This window comes from Vombatus ursinus, unplaced genomic scaffold (genome assembly GCF_900497805.2).
Source record: "Vombatus ursinus unplaced genomic scaffold, bare-nosed wombat genome assembly UNPS02008961.1, whole genome shotgun sequence".
Lineage (NCBI taxonomy): Eukaryota > Metazoa > Chordata > Mammalia > Diprotodontia > Vombatidae > Vombatus > Vombatus ursinus.
The window spans coordinates 3,779,886-3,798,324 of NW_020948739.1; the positions used below are offsets into that span (position 1 = coordinate 3,779,886).

Consider the following 18,439-nt stretch of genomic DNA (forward strand, 5'->3'; position numbering starts at 1 on the left):
CCTCCATTAACTCCAAATTTTGTCTCTATTCAGCTTCCACCCTTTGCTCCTGGTTCTGCCCTTTGGGGCCAGGCAGAACAAATCTAATTCCCCTTCTGTATCATGGCTCTTTAAACACATGAAAACAGTTGTAATTTTCTTATCCTTTTTTTTTTTGGAGGCAATGTGGGTTAAGTTACTTGCCCAGGGTCACACAACTAGTAAGTGTTTGAGGCTCAGGTCCTCCTGACTCCAGGGCAGGATGCTCTATGTACTATACCACCTAGGTATCCCAATAGTTATCATTTTTGAGTAATGAGCTTGGAGTCAGGAAGATCTGAATTCAAATCCAGCCTCTGACACTTGCTGTGTGACCCTGGGCAAGGTACTTAACCTCTGTTTGCTTCAATTTCCTCATCTATAAAATGAGGCTAATAATAGCATCTACCTCTCAGGACTGTTGTGAGGACCAGATGAGATAATAATTGTAAAGCTCTTAGCACAGGGCCTGGTACATAATAAGTGCTATATAAATGTTAGCTATTATTATTGATTATTATTATTCCTACCCCACTTCCCAGTACCAAAATGCATTCCTGCCTCGCTTTGTCTCTTATTGATTCATTTTTATTGGTGTTTCCTTATCTTTTTAAAAACTTTTTTAAAAATGTATTTATTTTATTTTTAACTTATGGAATAAAACAAGCATTTCCAACACAATATAATAAAAAAGATAATTATAAAACTATCTATTCCTTTTAAATACATAATAAAGTTATCATGCAAATTTCTTTTTTTTTCTTCCCTTCCCCTCCTTCCCCTCAACGTGAAGATGGCTACCATTAGACCACCATTAGTGTTTTCTTATCTTGATTGAAGCTCTTTAAAGGCAGCGCCAAGGTCATTTACTCAACTATATCCCCCTATGGTGCTAGAGAAAAAGTAGATGCATAATTGGGATTCTCTGAAGGGAGAAAGGCTTTAAAAAAACTTACATATTACCCACAGAATGAATAGTAGACAACACATTCAGAGGGAGTTATGTATTCTTCATATCTCATAAGGCATATTTGTTGCTGTACCTAATGACTCTATGATAGAAACATTGGGAGACTGAACCAATATTCTACTTGTATAAATGCCCATGGATATAATCTTTCTGTTTTCTCCCTTCTACAGAACATATTTCCTTGAAATATTTAAGAGCTCGTTGAATTTCAAAGGTGGATTATAACTACAGCAAATTCTTTCCACGATACAGCACATCTTGGAAGATTTTAGGGCTTTGTTACATAGATATTATAAATGGGGCAGAGTAGAAAAATGAGGACCCCTTTGTTAGCAGATATATAATACCTACAGTCTTTGTTCAGCTGAAAATTCCTTCTCTTAATGGAGGTTCTTGGCATTAATTTTGACTATTTTATTTCTCACTGGGTACTATTGTATCAGACAACATTGCAGACCAATATATAATTTGCATATGCTATTTGCATGTTTTCTATTTCCAGCCCAGTGCATTTGCCAGAAATATTTTTTTTAAATTAAGGCCTCAGTGATGAAGGGATTTGTATTGAACACAAAGTACATAATATTGAATGGATAATTATGGAGATCTTATATAATTATAAAATTAAAATGATGAGTGGAAAAAATTTCCTTTAAAAATCCCTTAACTCACTCATCAAGCAGTTGAAGTGGTATTAGACAGAGCTGGCCTTACTTGATAGATGCAGGAGGTAGTCAACTCTGTGATTTGAAGATGAAAGAGAATGCCTTGTTGCTCCCTAGCATCTCCATACCCAGATGCTGTGGGACATGATGGTGTTTAGCATTAGAGATTCATTCTTTTGAGTTGAATAGTATCCTGTCCATAGGTCTTCTTTAAAACCACAGATAAACACCCTTGGAGGGGTATGACACATTGAATTAGCAGTCCTGAATAATGAAAGGGCACTGCCCTGTGAGTCAGTCAGGAAATCCTGGGTCTAGCCAGCTCTACTGATGATTCCCTATGAGACCTTGAATCAGCCAATTAGATTCTGTGGGCCTGAGTATTCCCACCTGCAAAATGAGAACATTATGCAGATAATCACAAAGACCTCCTCCAGCCCTGAATTCAAAGTCACCTTAATGTGAATTTGTGTGTCAGGATGCTAGAAGCAAAGCCATAACTCAAGATGAATGCCTATCTAATGGCACCCAAATTTAGAGGGGGCTGATAGCATTTGGAGTATTTCAGTTGTTTGGTTGTTCAGTCGTGCCTGACTTTTAGTGACCCCATTTGGGGTTTTCTTGGCAAGGAAACTGGGGTGGTTTGCCATCTCCTTCTCCAGTTCATTTTACAGATGAAGAAACTGAGGCAAACAGGGTTAAGTGACTTGCCCAGGATCACATAGCTAGTGAGTGTCTGAGGCTGGATTTGAACTCAGGAAGATGAGTCTTCCTTTTCCTGACTTCAGGCCCTGCACTCTCTCCACTGTGCCTGCCCTAGTATTTCAGCTACATAGTAGCTAGTTAGCCCTAAAAGTCACATCCCACAGGATTTTCTCCTCAGCTGGCTCCACCTACTGCCCAATTTACCTTAAAAGGTTGATTTGAGGGTGCGTTTTTTTGCTTTTGCTCCGAGGTATAAAAATGGTCAGTTATGGCTCTAACTGGGGGGGTCTTTATGGGCAGCTAGGTGATGCAGTGGATAGAGTGATTGACCTAGAGTCAGGAAGACTCATCTTCCCTGAGTTCCAATCCAGCCTCAGACACTTACTAGCTGTGTGATCCTGGGCAAGTCACTTAACCCTGCTTGCCTCAGTTCCTCATCTGTAAAATGAGCTGGAGAAGGAAATGGCAAACCATTCCAGTATCTCTGCTAAGAAAACCCCAAATGGAGTCATGAAGAGTCAGGCACAATTGAAACAACTGAACAACACAACAAAGAGGGTCAGTGGCTAGGGGAGAGGAGAAAAGAATGAAAAGGGATAAAGAGGCACAGAGCATGGCCCTGAAGATAATCACTATTTCACTATGTTGTCAGGGGCTGAATATTTCTCTAAATATGTAAGAACTAAAAAAAAAAACACAAAAAAGGAAAGAGTTTCAACAGACCTTGGCTGGGTGGAAATGATAGAGCAACTGTTTCAAATATCTAAGGATTCTTATCAACTAGTGTTGACAGGACGGTATCAAACAACTGGTCTCACTATCTTTTTTTCCACTGAATTACTGAAATGCCTGCTTGGCCTCCTGTATGCTCGACCTCATGACATATGGCTGCAAGCATTACTTCCCCTCTCTCCTCATAGTGGTGCCAAATTGTTTTGTACTTCATAAAAATATATTGGGGTGGGTGGGTAGGGAATCCCTTTTATACTTTTCAGATTCTAAGAGTGATAATCTTAGAATTTACATATGATAACCAAAAAAAGATGGAAAGAATATTCTTGTAGGATTACAGATGTAATTCTTGCAATTTCATCACTTCCCTTATTCAGGGAGCCACTTCAATATTGGTGCATGTGAGGGTAGAGGAGGCTATTTGGGACTTGTAAATCAGTAATATCAAAGGGATACTGTCAAAAGTTGACTTCCTTTTAATGTCACTATGCGACATAACTGATAGCTGGCCAGAAAGTCTTGGGTTCAAATCCTACCTATGAAAATATGCTGCCTGTGTACAGACCCTGGGCAAGTTGATTAACCTCTTGGTACTCTAGGCCAGGGCTTCTTAAACTTTTTCCACCCTGGCAGCTTGGTGTTGCATGGACTGAGGGCATGCACAGTGCAAAGTATACATGCTTTGTGTTCAGAACCAAGACTGCAGTGAAGTTGAGGTACAACACTGGTAAGTGTTGCCAAAAACACCTCAGCTTTGTTACATGTTTCATTTTTCATTAATTTTTGGTCATTGCATGTTCAGGAACATTTTTCTGCTGCCAAATTTTTTGCAGATGAGATCGAGACTCACAGTTTAAGAAGTACTTCAGTCTAGCCAACTTTGCAAAGAAAATACCAGTTTACACTGGTAGAGGAAGTTCTTTACATGGGAGTTCCCTATGATGAGCACATAGTTCTAATCTCTATCCTAATTTTATCACAGCCTCTGCTTACCTATTATCCTCCTACATGATTTACTCTGATTACTAAAAAAACTTTTCCTGATATCCAGCAGCTGACATTTATATAGTACACACACACACACACACACACACAGACACACACACACACACACACACGTAGTATATATATAGTACCATTATACATCTTACAAGCATTTTTCTTAAAACAATCCTGTAAGGCAAGGAGTAGAGGCATTATTATCCCATTTTATTATTATTTTATCTTTCCTCATTTTTAGAAGAAACTGAGACCCAGAAAGGTTAAGAGATTTGCCTGTGGTCATACAGCTAGTTAGTGGCAAACTTGGGACTGCAAGCAGGTCTCCTGGACCACAGAATCCATAGCTTTTTCCATGGTACCAAGTTGTATTGGCCATATGATAAGGGCTGGAGAAAAGACTTGAACATAGGTTTTCTGCTCTAAGCCTAATGTTCTTCCTACCATGCCAGTCATTTAATTAGTCTTTTCTGAAGTCAGAATTAAATATAAATAATTTATTTTTCCTAGGTACCCACATTAGGCAAAAATATGCAGATTTAAAGTTACACACAAATTCTTACCACAACTAGACTGTTGTTGTCAAAATCATATGGGTGTGTAATGTTAAATCTGTAAGAAACTGCAAAAGAGAGACCATCCTGCAGTGAAGGTTCTGAACACTATAAAACAATGAACAGTAGTGGGTGTTGCCACAAACTGTATTACTGAATCAGAGGGTATATTTTTAAATTGCTGTAATCCTTGGCCTAAAGCAGAAGCTTCGGACTCACATGCATACTGCTCAATCTTAGAGGCACTTCTCGCAAATCTCTTTGACTTGTGCTCCCATCCAGCTTTCTCCTAGGAATATCAGAATCTGGCTTGCTTGGTTTTCACCCAGGGCTTCCTCTGGAAACATTAAAATTTGGCACATGCCTGGATCTCTACAGAAGAGGAAGAGAACTTCCAGTTCCCATACAAGCATTCAGACTAAGATGACACTGAATATAGGACAGCCTTGATTTAACACAATAGAATAAAAGTAAAACTCTTCTAGTGGATAGTCAAGTGCCCCACTGGCATCCTTAGCTATGCTAAGAGAAAAAGAGGAAAATGTACAACACACTGATTTGACACCTTAGGTGGTGTCAAATTTATGAGTAAGAGAGGACATAGACAAGAGTTGCAGAGAATGGGGAGATTGGGATAGGTTGTGATCTATATCACTAGAGGAAAGATCCAAGTCACTGAGATCACAGATCCATTTGAGTATCTGAGTTGCATTTGAGTTCCCTTCTGCTTAATATAATACCAGATAATTACAAACACTTAAGCAATTTGCTAGGCTAATTAGGAAATGATGACTCTATTTGTTCTTCACAGAAATGGCTTTTTTAATCATGTTCAACTTCAAAGTGTCATTAACTTCTAATCAAAATCTTCATGCTCATAATTAGGATTAGGAAAAGACCTTAAGTGTCCAGCCTCCTACTCAAGAAGGCTTTGATTCCAAAGGTAGCATACTTGTGAACATAGATCCACACAGATGGAAGGGATCTCAGTAGCCGTCAAGTTCAATCGTATCTGAATCAGAATCACCACTACAATATCTTAATCTTTGCTTTGACCTCTCATGAGAGGGAATCCACTCCCTCCCCAACTCATTGTACTTATTTACAGCTTTAAATATTGAGAAGTTTTTCCTTATACCCAACTTAAATCCATCTCTCTGAAATTTCTATATATTGCTGCCCTTGAGAGCCAAGCAGTATACATTTTCCACAAGACAACCTTTCAAAATACTTGCATACACCTGTCATATCCACTCTGCCTGCATGTTTTTCTTCTCCACGCAAAACACTCCCAATATCTTCAATTGGTCCTGATATAGCATGGTCTCAAGGCCCTTCACCATCTTGGTTTCCCTCTTCTGGACACTGTCTAGCTTAGCAATATTCTTCCTAAAATATACCCAGAACTGAAAATAATACTCTAGCTGTGTTTCTGACCAGCAGAACTACCACCTCCCTAATCCTAGGTCTTAGTTTTCTTTTAATGTAGCCCAGAATTGCATTAGTTTTTTTGGCTGCTGTTTCTGTGGATTTATGTTGAGTTTGCAATCCAGTAAAAATCCTCATTTCTTTTGGATAAATTATTATCAAGACATGTCTTATCCTACACTTGTGAGGTTGATTTTTTTGGATCCAACTTTAATTTGCATTTGTGTCTATTCAATATCTTCTTAATTGTTGGTCAGTTGTGTCTGACTCTTTGTGACCCTGTGGGCCATAGCATGCCAATATTGGCCATGGGGTTTTCTTGGCAAAGATACTGGAATGGTTTTCCATTTCCTTCTCCAGTATATTAAGGCAAACAGAGGTTAAGTGACTTGCCCAGGGTCAGACAGCTAGTAAATCTGAGGCTGGATTTGAACTCAGGTCTTCCTGACTCCAGGTTTAGTACTGTATCTGCTGAGCTACCTGTCTTCTATCATCTTAATAGATTCAGTTTAATATTCCAGCCTATTCAGTTTTTTTTTTAATACTGGTTCTGCTATCCTCTGTATTAACCCCTCCTAACTTTATGTCATCTGCAAATTTGATGTGCATGCCACCCATATATTTTTAAATTTAATTTTTAAAAAATCTAAATAAATTATAATTATATTATATAACTATTTACAACTAACAATAAAATAAATAATATAAATAAAACAAGCATTTCCATAACATAGTATAACTAAAGAGATGATTGCACATAAAACTGCAAATATCTTATGTACAACTTGCTATCCTTTTAAATATATAATAAAGTTATCATATAAATTTAATTTTTTCCTCTTCTCCCCACCCCTAGAGATGGCTACCATTAGACACAAATAGGTATGAGTATGTAATATTCTACACATATTTCTATTTATCAGTTCTTTCTCTGGAAGTCACTAATAATACTATTAAACAGCATAAGCTCGAAACACAAATCTCTGAAGTTCTCTACAAGGTACCTCTTTCCAAGGTGACATTGAACAATTAATGACTACCCATTGTTCAGCATTCTACCTTGCATAAATCCACTTAATTATGCTATCACTTAGCTCATATTTCTCCATAATTTCTACTAGAATCATATGATAGGCTTCAGAGAGTCAGAAGCTGCCATCTAGTCTAACCCACATACAAAAGAAGTCTCCACTATCACATACCTGATAAGTGGCCTATAACCTCTGTTTAAGGACCTTCAAGGAGTGTCACGCAACCTCTCAAGGCAGGCCATTCCATTTTTGGAATTGCTCTAATTTTTAAAAAGACTTTCCTGACATCAAATTGGCCTCTTTCCAACTTCTACCCACTGTTGTAGGTTTGGCCTGCAGGAGCCAAACAGAACAAATTTTATCCCACCTCCATATGACAGACCTTCAAACTTGAAGACAGCCAGGATACCCTCCTGAGTCTCTTCTTCTCCCAGTCAAACTTGCTAGGTTCCTTGTCCTAAACTTCATAAGTCATGGATTCAAGGTCCTTGGTGATCCTTCATGCCCTCCTCTGGACACTATCTAACTTATCAATGTCCTTCTTAAATTAAATCATGGCACCCAGAATTGGACACAATGAAATGGACCAAGAAACCATCTTGGCAGACTGGCTAAACCAGGTTGAGGATAACCAACAGATCTCAAACCTGTCAGTGAGTTAGGGGGATGTCCACCCCAAGCATGTGAAGACTTCCCCCAGCGGCATTGGCAGAGAACAACTTGTTCCAATGGCCACGAAGGCTACTGAAGCAGGCACTGTAGAGCACTTACAGCTTGGTCAGACGTTAAAGATGCCAAGGTCATCCACTGTATCCTAGGTCAGTGCCAGTTGTCTTGACTTTTGTCTTGCCACTGGACTTTGATGCCTCTGGAAAGAGTGAGGCTGATGACTTTGCTAGCTCTGCCTCACTTTAATCCAATTCATGTACAAGTCAAGACATCACCCCATGATATCACTGGTCCTGTTTGAAAACAAAGGGTGAACACATCTGCCAATACTACCTCCTTATTGATCTTCATTATAAATTCCATTAGTCATTTTTATTCTATCATTTCCAATATCAAGTTCATGCTCCTTTGCAGAGAAAGGAGAAACAGAAGAGGAATAAGCACCTTTACCTTCTCTCTGTTGTCAGTTATCAATGTCCCATCTATCCCACGCATATGTCTTGTCCCTTCTTTGGTCCTCCTTATCTCAATATAGCTTAAGAAACTCTTTCTGTTGTCTTTAGTTTCCCCTTGACCTCCCCAGCTCATTCTGAGCTTTAACATTCTTGACCCTATTTATATAGGATTGTGGCATCCATACTCCTATATTCATCCTTTGTTACCTGGCCTTTCCATCTTTTCTATACATTAAAAAAAATCTAATTTGGTTGGTACACTCCCTGTGCATCCACACCAGTCATCTGCTTTGACACTTTGCTAAAATCTTAATAAACTATATAGCACTCCCTTGATCTATTCAATCTAGTGACCATGTCATAAAAGAAATAAGATTGATCTGGCATAACCTTTCTCTCTGCAATCATTGATCCCATTTATAAATCTTTAGTAACCTTGCCTTTGATATTTTTTCTAAGAGTTAAGGTCAGGTTCACTGGCCATAAGTTGGTAGATTTTGCTGTCTCCTATTTAAAAAAAACTAGGACATGATGCAGACTTCAGACTTCAACAGAGGCAGGCATCCCACACACCTAGGGAAGGGAATGAGCATTTATATAGTGCCTACTACATATATATATATGTGTGTATATATATATATATATGTATATATATATATGCCAGGCACTATGTTAAGTGGTGTGTTGTTATGTTTTGTTTTGCAAATCTTATTGCATTTAAATTAAATTTGCTTTACAAATTTAAAAGGCTATACAAACACCAGCAATTATTATTACCTATAAGGAAACAGGTTCAGAAAGGTTAAATGTCTTAGGATCATAGATTTAGAGCTAAAAAGGATAGCATTTAGATGCTCTCAGGTCCAACTCTTTCATTTTATAGATGAGAAAACTCTTAACAGTCCTACAAATTAGATGCTATTAATATCCTCATTTTACAGGAGGAAAACAGAGGTTAAGTGACTTGTCCAGGGTCACACAACTAGTAAATGTCTGATGCTGGATTTGAACTCAGGTCTTCCTGACTTCAGGTCCAGAGTTCTATCCACTATGCCATCTGCTGCTACTACACCTACTCCACCAAAAAGACAAAAATAGAAACAGACAAAATAATGCTCAAGAAATTCAATGAGAAATTACAGTAAGTCACTTCATCCACCCCAGAACTGTGCAAATAGTCAGAGCCCATAAGCAAGAAAACCTAGCCCCAGAGCAGGCAAAGATGAGTTATACCAGTCGATGATGCCTCTCCAGTTAGAAAATAACCACCATAATCTAGAGTTATTTATTCTATTTATTAAAAACAAACAAAAAGCTAACTCAATCTTCTACTGTAGCTAATGAAATCACATTACAATTCAATCCCAGGAGTTAGTGGGGAAAAATACAGTAGCTGTCTTACAGTTTTTATTTTTTAAACCAGGGGTGGGGAACCAGTGACCTCGAAGCCAATGTGGCCCTCTAGGTCCTGAAGAGCAGACTTTTGACTCTATCCAAACTTCATAGAACAAACCCCTTTGGGGTAAATCTTGTATGGAGGATTTATGGGACAAGAATGGCACAGGACAAGGTATAGATGAACTGGAAACTGTATCATTGGCCCAAGTAAGAAATAACAATTATAATAACTGCTGCCTTTTATATATCGCTTTAAATTTTGCAAAATACTTCCTACCTACTGTTCCATCAAGGTGCCAACCTGAAAGAAATAATAATAATGTGATTATATTATAGCTGGCATTTATGTAGCATCGTAAGGTTTGTAAAGCATTGTATGTGTCATCTCGCTTGGTCCTCACCACTCCATCTGGGAAGGAGGTGCTATTATTATCTCCATTTTGCAGTTGAGGAAACTGAGCAAACAGGTTACTTAAGTGACTTGCCCAGGATCACACAGCTAATAAGTCTCTGAGACAGAATTTGAACTCAGGTTTTCCTGATTCCAACTCCAATGCTCTCTCTCCACTGCACAGTTGCTGTTGGACAAATGAAATAAATGGCAAACTAGGTTTCCTGACTTATACCAGATAACTTTCAGAACAGCATCTTCGCGAGCTACCAACATCCTACTATCTTAATTTATATTAGTACAGTTGAAAGGGAATGCTGGTCCTAGAATCAAGAAGACCTGAGTTCAAATCCCACATCAGACTTATTAGCTGTGTGAGCCTGGGCCCATCATTTAACCTCTCACAGTCTTAGTTTTCTCATCTGTAAAATGGGTATAATAATAGCACCTACTTCCCAGAGTTGTTGTGAGGATAAAATGACGCACTAGTTACAAAGTGCTTAGCATATCTTAAAGTGCTATATATAAATGCTAGTTATTATTATTTTTATTTTTACAGATGAGGAAATAGGCTCAGAGAGATCAAGTGTCTTAAGATCATAGAATCATAGATTTCGATCTGGCAGGGACCTTAGAGGCCATTGGGTAATACCTTCATTTTTTAGATAGGAAACTGAGGCAAGCAGAAGTTAAGTGGCTTGCTCAGGGGTGCACAGCTAGTAAGTGTGGAAGAAAGAATTTGAACCTAGGTCTTTCTGATTTCAAGTTCATCAACTATCCACTACACCATGATGCCTTTTGTACCTCTATGTGCATTTACTTTGCTCTATTTTCTTTTGCAGTTATTGGTATACATCTTCCTTTCTCTCCTTGACTTGGATATGTGCAGTTTGCAGACACTATCTTTTTTCCCCTTATAAAAATAAGGGGATATCTGCCCATCTCCAATTTCTGTGCAGTTCCTACTTCTTCTACAACTTATCAAAGATCACTAGGGTCTTATGATGGTTCTTCCGGCACTTCTTTCTTTAACATACTTTGACTAATTCCATGGTGGTTCTATCCTCACAATCTGAAGACCATTCCTTGATAGAGAAGCTGGGAACAAAATATCCATTGAATAACTGTTTTGTCTCTGTTCCCCATTAATGTGACTCAACAAGCCCCAGCAGTGAGCCTCTCTTTTCCTTGTTCCATTTCTTGCCTTGAACAGAGATTAGGATGAAAGACCATAGACTCAGGGTTGGAAGAACCCTAGAGGCCATTGAATTCATTCCCCTAATTTTCCAGATGACAAAATGAAGGAGGCCAAGAGACATTACATGACTTGCTCAAAGTCACACAGGTAGTAAGCAACAGAGATGAGATTTGAACTCATCTTGCCTGACTCCAAATCCAGTTTTTTCCACTATCCTACAGCACATTTTTCTGGTCATTCGAATTTTTCAACATAATTGTTGTTCTTGATTCTTTTTCCAAGTTATCTACTCCTGTCAATGAAATAGACACCTTTTCTACTCCTAGTCTGCTGTATCTGATATCTTCCATATAAAATGGATCTGTTGTGGTATCTGGGTTTTTTTTTCATTCCCAATCATTTTCAGTTCAATGTCTTCTTGGACAGCTCGACAAATTTTTGGTCAAACACATTCTTTGCAGTACTGATGAAAGGCACTCTTTTCATAGACACAACCCATTATATTGGGATCTCACTCATTAGTTCATAGATTTAAAGTTGAAAGAGGTGTTGGAAGCTATGACTCATCCTACAAATGAGGAAATTGATATACAGAGAGGTTAAGGGACTTGTCTAGGGTCATATAGCTAGTAAATAACTGGGGTGGGATTTGAACTTAGGTCTTCCTGACTCCAAGTCCAGTGCCTCATTCACTATACCACCTTCATCATGTCTCTCCATGGCTTTGTTCTCTGATACCATCTACACAGTTATCTCTTCATATCTCATTGTCTTCTTTATCTTTGAAAATCATGACCTTCAACAGCAAGGAGAGATAAAAATGCTACCTGTGTTCCCAGGTCAATCTAGTTTCCACCTAGGTCTTCCAAGTCACTAAAGATAGATTCTAGATTTTTTCAGCCAGCATCGTTGGTTCCTGTGTGAGTCAGTGGAAGTGGGTAGTAGTTGGTGGTTTGATAAGTCTTGGCAGGTGAGAAAATGACATACCTCCCAAGCAGTCTTTTGAGATCTACGTAAGATGGCCTCCCTATCCCTGAACAAAAGAATTGCCGCTATCGTTATGGAGGTCAAGCTCATTCGCTAATACTTTACAGATTCCATTCTCTTCTTTTTTGGGGGATGGGGGAGTGAGGAGAAGCAATGTGAGTTAAGTGATTTGCCCAGGGTCACACAGCTAGTAAGTATCTGAGGCAGGATTGGAACTCAGAGCCTCCTGACTCTGGGGCTGGTGCTCTATCCACTGTACCACCTAGCTCCCTCTCCATTCCCTCTTGAAAAAAATTAGGACATTGGCTCTTCTCCAGCTCTGCAGTTGCTCTCCTGTTTCTCCATGAGATATCAAATATCACCAATAATTGCACAGCAATCACATTGGCTGGTTCTTTTAGTACCCAATAGTTCAGTTAATCTGGGCAATTAGGTGCCGTCTTAATATTTATCTTGGGTATCAACTCTCTGTCATCTAGAGAGTCCTTTCTGTCCAGACATCTTTCCCCTCAGCAGAGAAAACAAGCAAAAAACAAGGGCAGCTTGGTGGTGCAACAGGTTCAGAGTACTGAGCCAGGAGGTAGGAAGACCTGGATTCAAATCTGGTCTCAGGCATTTACTAGCTACATGACTCTGAGCAAGTCATTTAACCTCAGCTTGTTTTAGTTTTCTCATCTGTAAAATGGGTATAATAATAGCACCTAATGCTCAGGACTGCTGTGAAGATCAGATGAGCTAATATTTATAAAGTATTTAGCACAGTGCTTGGCACAAAGTGGGTATATCATTATCATTATTATTATTATTAAGCAAAACAAGAATTAAGCACTCTTATCTTTCTGCTTCCAATTATTATCTTCCCGTCTACCCCAGCAGCAGTTCAATGCCTTCTTTGGTCCTCCTTTTTTCTTTCTTTAATAATCCAGAACATAATAATTCTTTAATAATCTAGAACATAAAAACCACATTCCCCAAGATTTTTCACTTTCCTCTCAGGAAGGGAAATGATCTTCCATTTACAACCTACATATTTGTCTGTAGCAGGAAGATAAACAGCAGAAACTGCACAGATCCATAAAATAAATACCCCAGTCTTTATAACCTTCTGGATATCACATGGAACTGTACTCCTTTGACATTGTCTTTGGAAGCTGCCCTTATGAACAACCAAACCCAACTACTAGAAGCCATTGGGAACCTGAATGCTGGGGGTTTCTGAGAACACTTACCAGTAAACCTGGGATTCTTAACCTGGGCTCTGTGAACCGATTTTAGGGAGTCTGTGAACTTGGATGTGGGGAAAATACTAGATATTTATTTTCACTAAGCTTTGATTTTTGTTGTAACCCTTTATATTTTATTTTATTCACTTAAAAACCTTATCATGGAGGGAATCCTTAGGGTTACACCAACCCCCCAAAGGGACCTGTGATCCAAAAAAAGGTTAAGAAACCCTGCTCTAAACTAATCTGTCTTCTCCTTTCTAACCCCCTGGTAATCTAGGTTAAGCTTCCTTCTTAATGGCCCTGTATCAAGTCACAACAGTATTTCTACAATAACTTGTTCTAGCCCTAGGAAATCCTGCCTCTCCACCAACTTTTCTCCCTAGGACTATCTATGCTTTCTGTCTTTACTCTGATTCAGCTGGTTGAGAAGGTCATGTCCTTGATCTGGCACCATCTTGTTCTTGACCCATGTTGCTCTCCTCTCCTCATCTTTTCTTTGTATATTTCTATGTAGAGGGCCACTTCTGCTCCATCTTCTTCCTATTACTACTCTTGAAGGTTTTCTAGACTCTGTTCCCCTCTTCCTTTTCCTGGGATGCCACCTACAGCTCCACAGTCCTTTCAATGTCGCGGTCCCCAAAGGCCTTCTATTTGGTGATGCTCAGTTAGACTTTGAAAGTGTGGAATTAAACTTTCATCCAGTGCAATTAAGTTTTTTAAATGATCAACTGCGTTAAATTCTACAAGTTTCAACTAAACTGAAGACTTATAATTATCCCAGTATGATTTTAAAATGAAACAGGTACAATTAAGTATGTTTAAAATTAGGAGACAAGAGGAGGTTTTATATTTAGTAAGAAGCATTGGTACAATAGGAAGATGAATGGTTTTGGAGCCCAAGGACCTGGGTTCAAATCCCAGCTCTGCTACACACTGCCTGTGTGACCCCAGAAAATTACTTTTCTTCTCAGGGCCTTAGTTTCCCTTAGATCTATAAAATCTCTTCTATTTCTAAATCTATGCTTACATATTATTAAAAATCCAACCTAGGTTAAGCATTGTAACACTGTATGGGACCTAGCAGGCACTTAATGAAGGCTTGCAGATTTATTCATTGGTTGCATAAGGATGCGAAATGATTTGCATAGCGATTACACCTGTGATTTCATTGGTATGGGGAAACTCCCAGGTGAAGGAATTCCCTCTGCCAATTCAGGTTAGCACCTTCTCTGAAACTTAGAGACTTAGAAATTTACCTGGGGCACTGAGACAATAAGGAATTTGCCCAGGGTCACTTGAACTCAGTTCTGCCAACTTCTCTATCTAAAATAGCAAGCAGCTTTAATATATTACCTTTTGGGGAGATTCTTCACTGCTTTTTTGTGTTGGTAACAGGGGAATTTGAAATTTACTTTGCTGGCTAAGAGGCAGATGAAGGTAGACCTATGCTGACATATACATCACAAAGGCAGAAAACAAATCCATTCTAGAGATGTAGATTCTGAAAACCAGTGGCAGATTAGAGCTCTCCCTAAATCACAATTTATGATTGATGGCATGGTGCTTACCTGAACCAGTGGATGCCCAGATCATTTACAGAGCTTCACTGCCCAGTTCTAACCAACCACATGGGCTAGCTCAGAGCTTGGGTATCACAGGGATGATGAAGCCCCTGGCTGCTTCTAGCTAGTCATGTATGACTCAGTATTGAAGGCCTCCACAGCTTTGGGGTAAGACAAAGCAACCCCGTCATTGGCCACTGGGCCAGAAGAGCATAAGACTCAGTGGATCTTTAAAAGGGAATGACCCACCCTCAGCTGTCTCTTTCTCTTCCCAGTTGCAGAGCTTCTGAGTACCGTCTGAGTCTACCTTCCAACAACTGTATGCTAGTCATACATAGTGACTGCTCTCATGAGTAAGTTAAAAACAGGACATTCAACCAGGCGAAATTGGTCTGGGTTCTCTGGCTGTCTTGTCTGTTTTGTGTTTCTTTCCTGAGTACAGATGAGGGAACATTAATCTCAGGATAGACCTGTCTAGGCTTGTGAGTTTGAGAGATCATTTGGGTGGAGATTATTGGCAGCAGAGGAAGTCTATGTATTAGAGAAGATGACTACTTGCAATAAGAGGAACCTAAGGGGAAGTTAGGTGGCTCAGTGTATAGAGCACTGGCCCTGAAGTCAGGAGGACCTGAGTTCAAATCCAGCCTCAGACCAAATACTACACTTACTAGCTGTGTGATCCTGGACAAGTCACTTAACCCCAATTGCCTTTAAAAAAAAAAAAAAAGAGGAACCCAAATCCCAGCCTGACAGGACAGCAGAAATGGACTTTTAGGGTATGTAAGGGGAAATGTAATAAACAACATTATGTTCTTAAGAGGTTTAAGTCTCAATTTCCTGGGAGAGTAGAACAATAGTTATGTTTTAAGCCTTCCTGCTGATTCATGCTTGCAAGTTTTTTTTGTATTAATATTTCTTTTGTGTGAATGAAATAAATACCTGTCCCATCCTCTGGGCTATGAAGAATCGTATGAACCTCACTGGAGATTCTTCTATTTAGTAGAATATAAGCTCCCTGAGGACAGGGGCATTTTGATCATTGTACCCCGGACCTGGCACCTAGGAAGTACTTAATAAATGCTTATTGAATTTAATTAAAGTACCATACAGACCTCAGAACTTGTTGTTTACTGAAGAGAGAGAAGCCCAAATCAGGTAATTCTAACATCAAACTAGCAGTTGTCAGGCATCTGCCAGTCTACTGAACTGTATGAGGAATGCACAAAAATGCTCATTTTAAAGCAGGATACCAAGGGGGTGATATCTAGATATCCATGATTGATCAATTAGCTAGGCACCATGGATAGATATACATCATTTGTTATCACCCTGATTTTTAGAACTGCTTCATGATGGTAAATTGTGATTCCTGATCATAGGAATACCTGTAAGGGGATTAATACTTTATTACAAGCCACTCGGACTTGGAATAGATCAAGCTGACTTTCAAGACTGAAAGCTAAAACCTCCCTTGTTTGCAGAAGTGGAGGGAATGATGATATATTGTTAGACCTGGGTGATGGGTTGGTTAGTTTTGCTGAATTGATTTTTTTTGCTTTCTTTCTTATTCTTTGTTATGAGGAATAGATCTCTGGGGCAAAAGAATGGGGAGGGATATATTTAGAAAGGCAGGTGCTATAAAAACAAATGTATCAATAAAAATGAAAAAACTCAACAACCAATAAAACAAAATGAGGTGAAAAGACTGAAAGCTAAAACTGGAATGTGGATTTCAAAGTAACAGTTTCACAGTTATCTATTGAAGGGTAGACTATTCACACTGACTTTTAAAATGAAATGCATTCTTCTTGTAATAGAACAATGAAAAATAAATGTATGTAAGACAGGTGTCAGAGTTTCCTTGTGACATCTAGTGTAGGCTGGCATATCTTATTCTTCATTGTTTCTGGAATTTTTTATCTAATGCTTCTAAGTTGATCTCATGAGCCAATCAAATTAGTCTAACACATCTGAGTCGCCATTTAACTTTTAGCTCCCTTAAAAAAAAATACAGCAAAACCTAATTAATTCAGACTAATGGTTTAGAAAGCCAGCCTGAATCAATGAGAAGTCTGAATTCTAGACAATTTTGAAAGAAATACAATCTTACTGCTTTTAAGGATATACAGTAAAATAACTAACAGCAAAAAAATTTTTTCCTCCCAAAAATCCTGCTAGGCCTATGTAAGGACAGTGGCCTGCATGACCACTAAATGAAGAAGCCTCAGAGAAGCTCAAAACTGCCCAGACTCAATCTGTAAGACCTGTAGTAACAGCAGAGGCCCTCTTTTCTGGACAGAGAAAGTCTGAATATTATTAAGTTGCTCATTTTCCCCTGAATTCCCTCCAGTGAGAATCAGCACCAGTCTTGAATCTTGACCTATACCCTAGGTCCCAGAGCTTCAATCCCTGCCATAATACCTGGTCCTGTTTGATCCATATAAGAACTCTTAAAAAAAAAAAACAAAAACAAAACTGGGTGCCTAAGTCCACCCAGGACCTTTGTGTGAGTCTCTCCTTTGAATTTTACTTTCTCTGTCTGGCTGTCTTGTGATACTTTTTGTCAGGTGGTACTCTGCCTCCCAGCCTGGACAGTTCATTCCTCAGAGGCATCAGCCATTGCCCAAGGCCGTGACTAGTAATTTGGCGGCTCTGCCTACATCCCAAATTGGTGACTCAGGGAACATAGAACTCAGGGCCAGGGCCTCCCTTTCTCTCCTCCTCAACACCCAGGCTGTGCCTAAGGGCTCCGTTCCCAACCTGACGCCCCTTGAGGCTTTTCCTCTGGAAATAAAAATGGCAAATAAGGAAGATTCTTGCCTTTCCCTGAACTAGATTATGGTATTCCTAAACTCCCAGAGTGCATGTTCAATATTTAATAAATATATCCTACTTTATTGAATAGGTAAACATTATTTTAATTAGCAATTTCTTCTTAAATTACAATGAATGGGCTTTATCTTCATTTATCTAAAAACAGTTTGTTCTTTAACAACTTAAAAAACTTAAGGTTAAACAAGTTTCCCTCTCTCAATGGAGAGGTGCGGGACTTTCAGTCTTCAACCCCACATGAGCTTTCATACATAATAATAGGTAGCATTCATATGGTGCTTTAAGGTCGTCAAAACACTTAACAAATATCTCAAAAGCTTACATGAACTGATACAGAGTGAGGTGAGCAGAACCAGGAGAACATTGTACACAGTAACAGCAATATTGTATGATAAACAACTGTGAATGTCAGCTATCCTTATCAATACAATGATCTGAGACAATTCCAAAGCACTCATGATAGAAAAAATGCTATCTGCATCCAGAGAAAGAACTGATGGTGTCAAAATACAGACCAAAGTATACTATTTATCTTTCTTTTCTTTCTTTCTTTCTTTCTTTCTTTCTTTCTTTCTTTCTTTCTTTCTTTCTTTCTTTCTTTCTTTCTTTCTTTCTTTCT

The 18,439-nt window shown here is 38.8% G+C and overlaps 1 protein-coding gene across 2 annotated transcripts in view; it reads right to left on the minus strand.

The window, feature by feature from the left end:
* The window catches only part of NIPAL2 (NIPA like domain containing 2), a 131,203-nt gene that overhangs the window by 82,239 nt on the left and 30,525 nt on the right, over nt 1-18,439 (minus strand). The window lies entirely within an intron of this gene.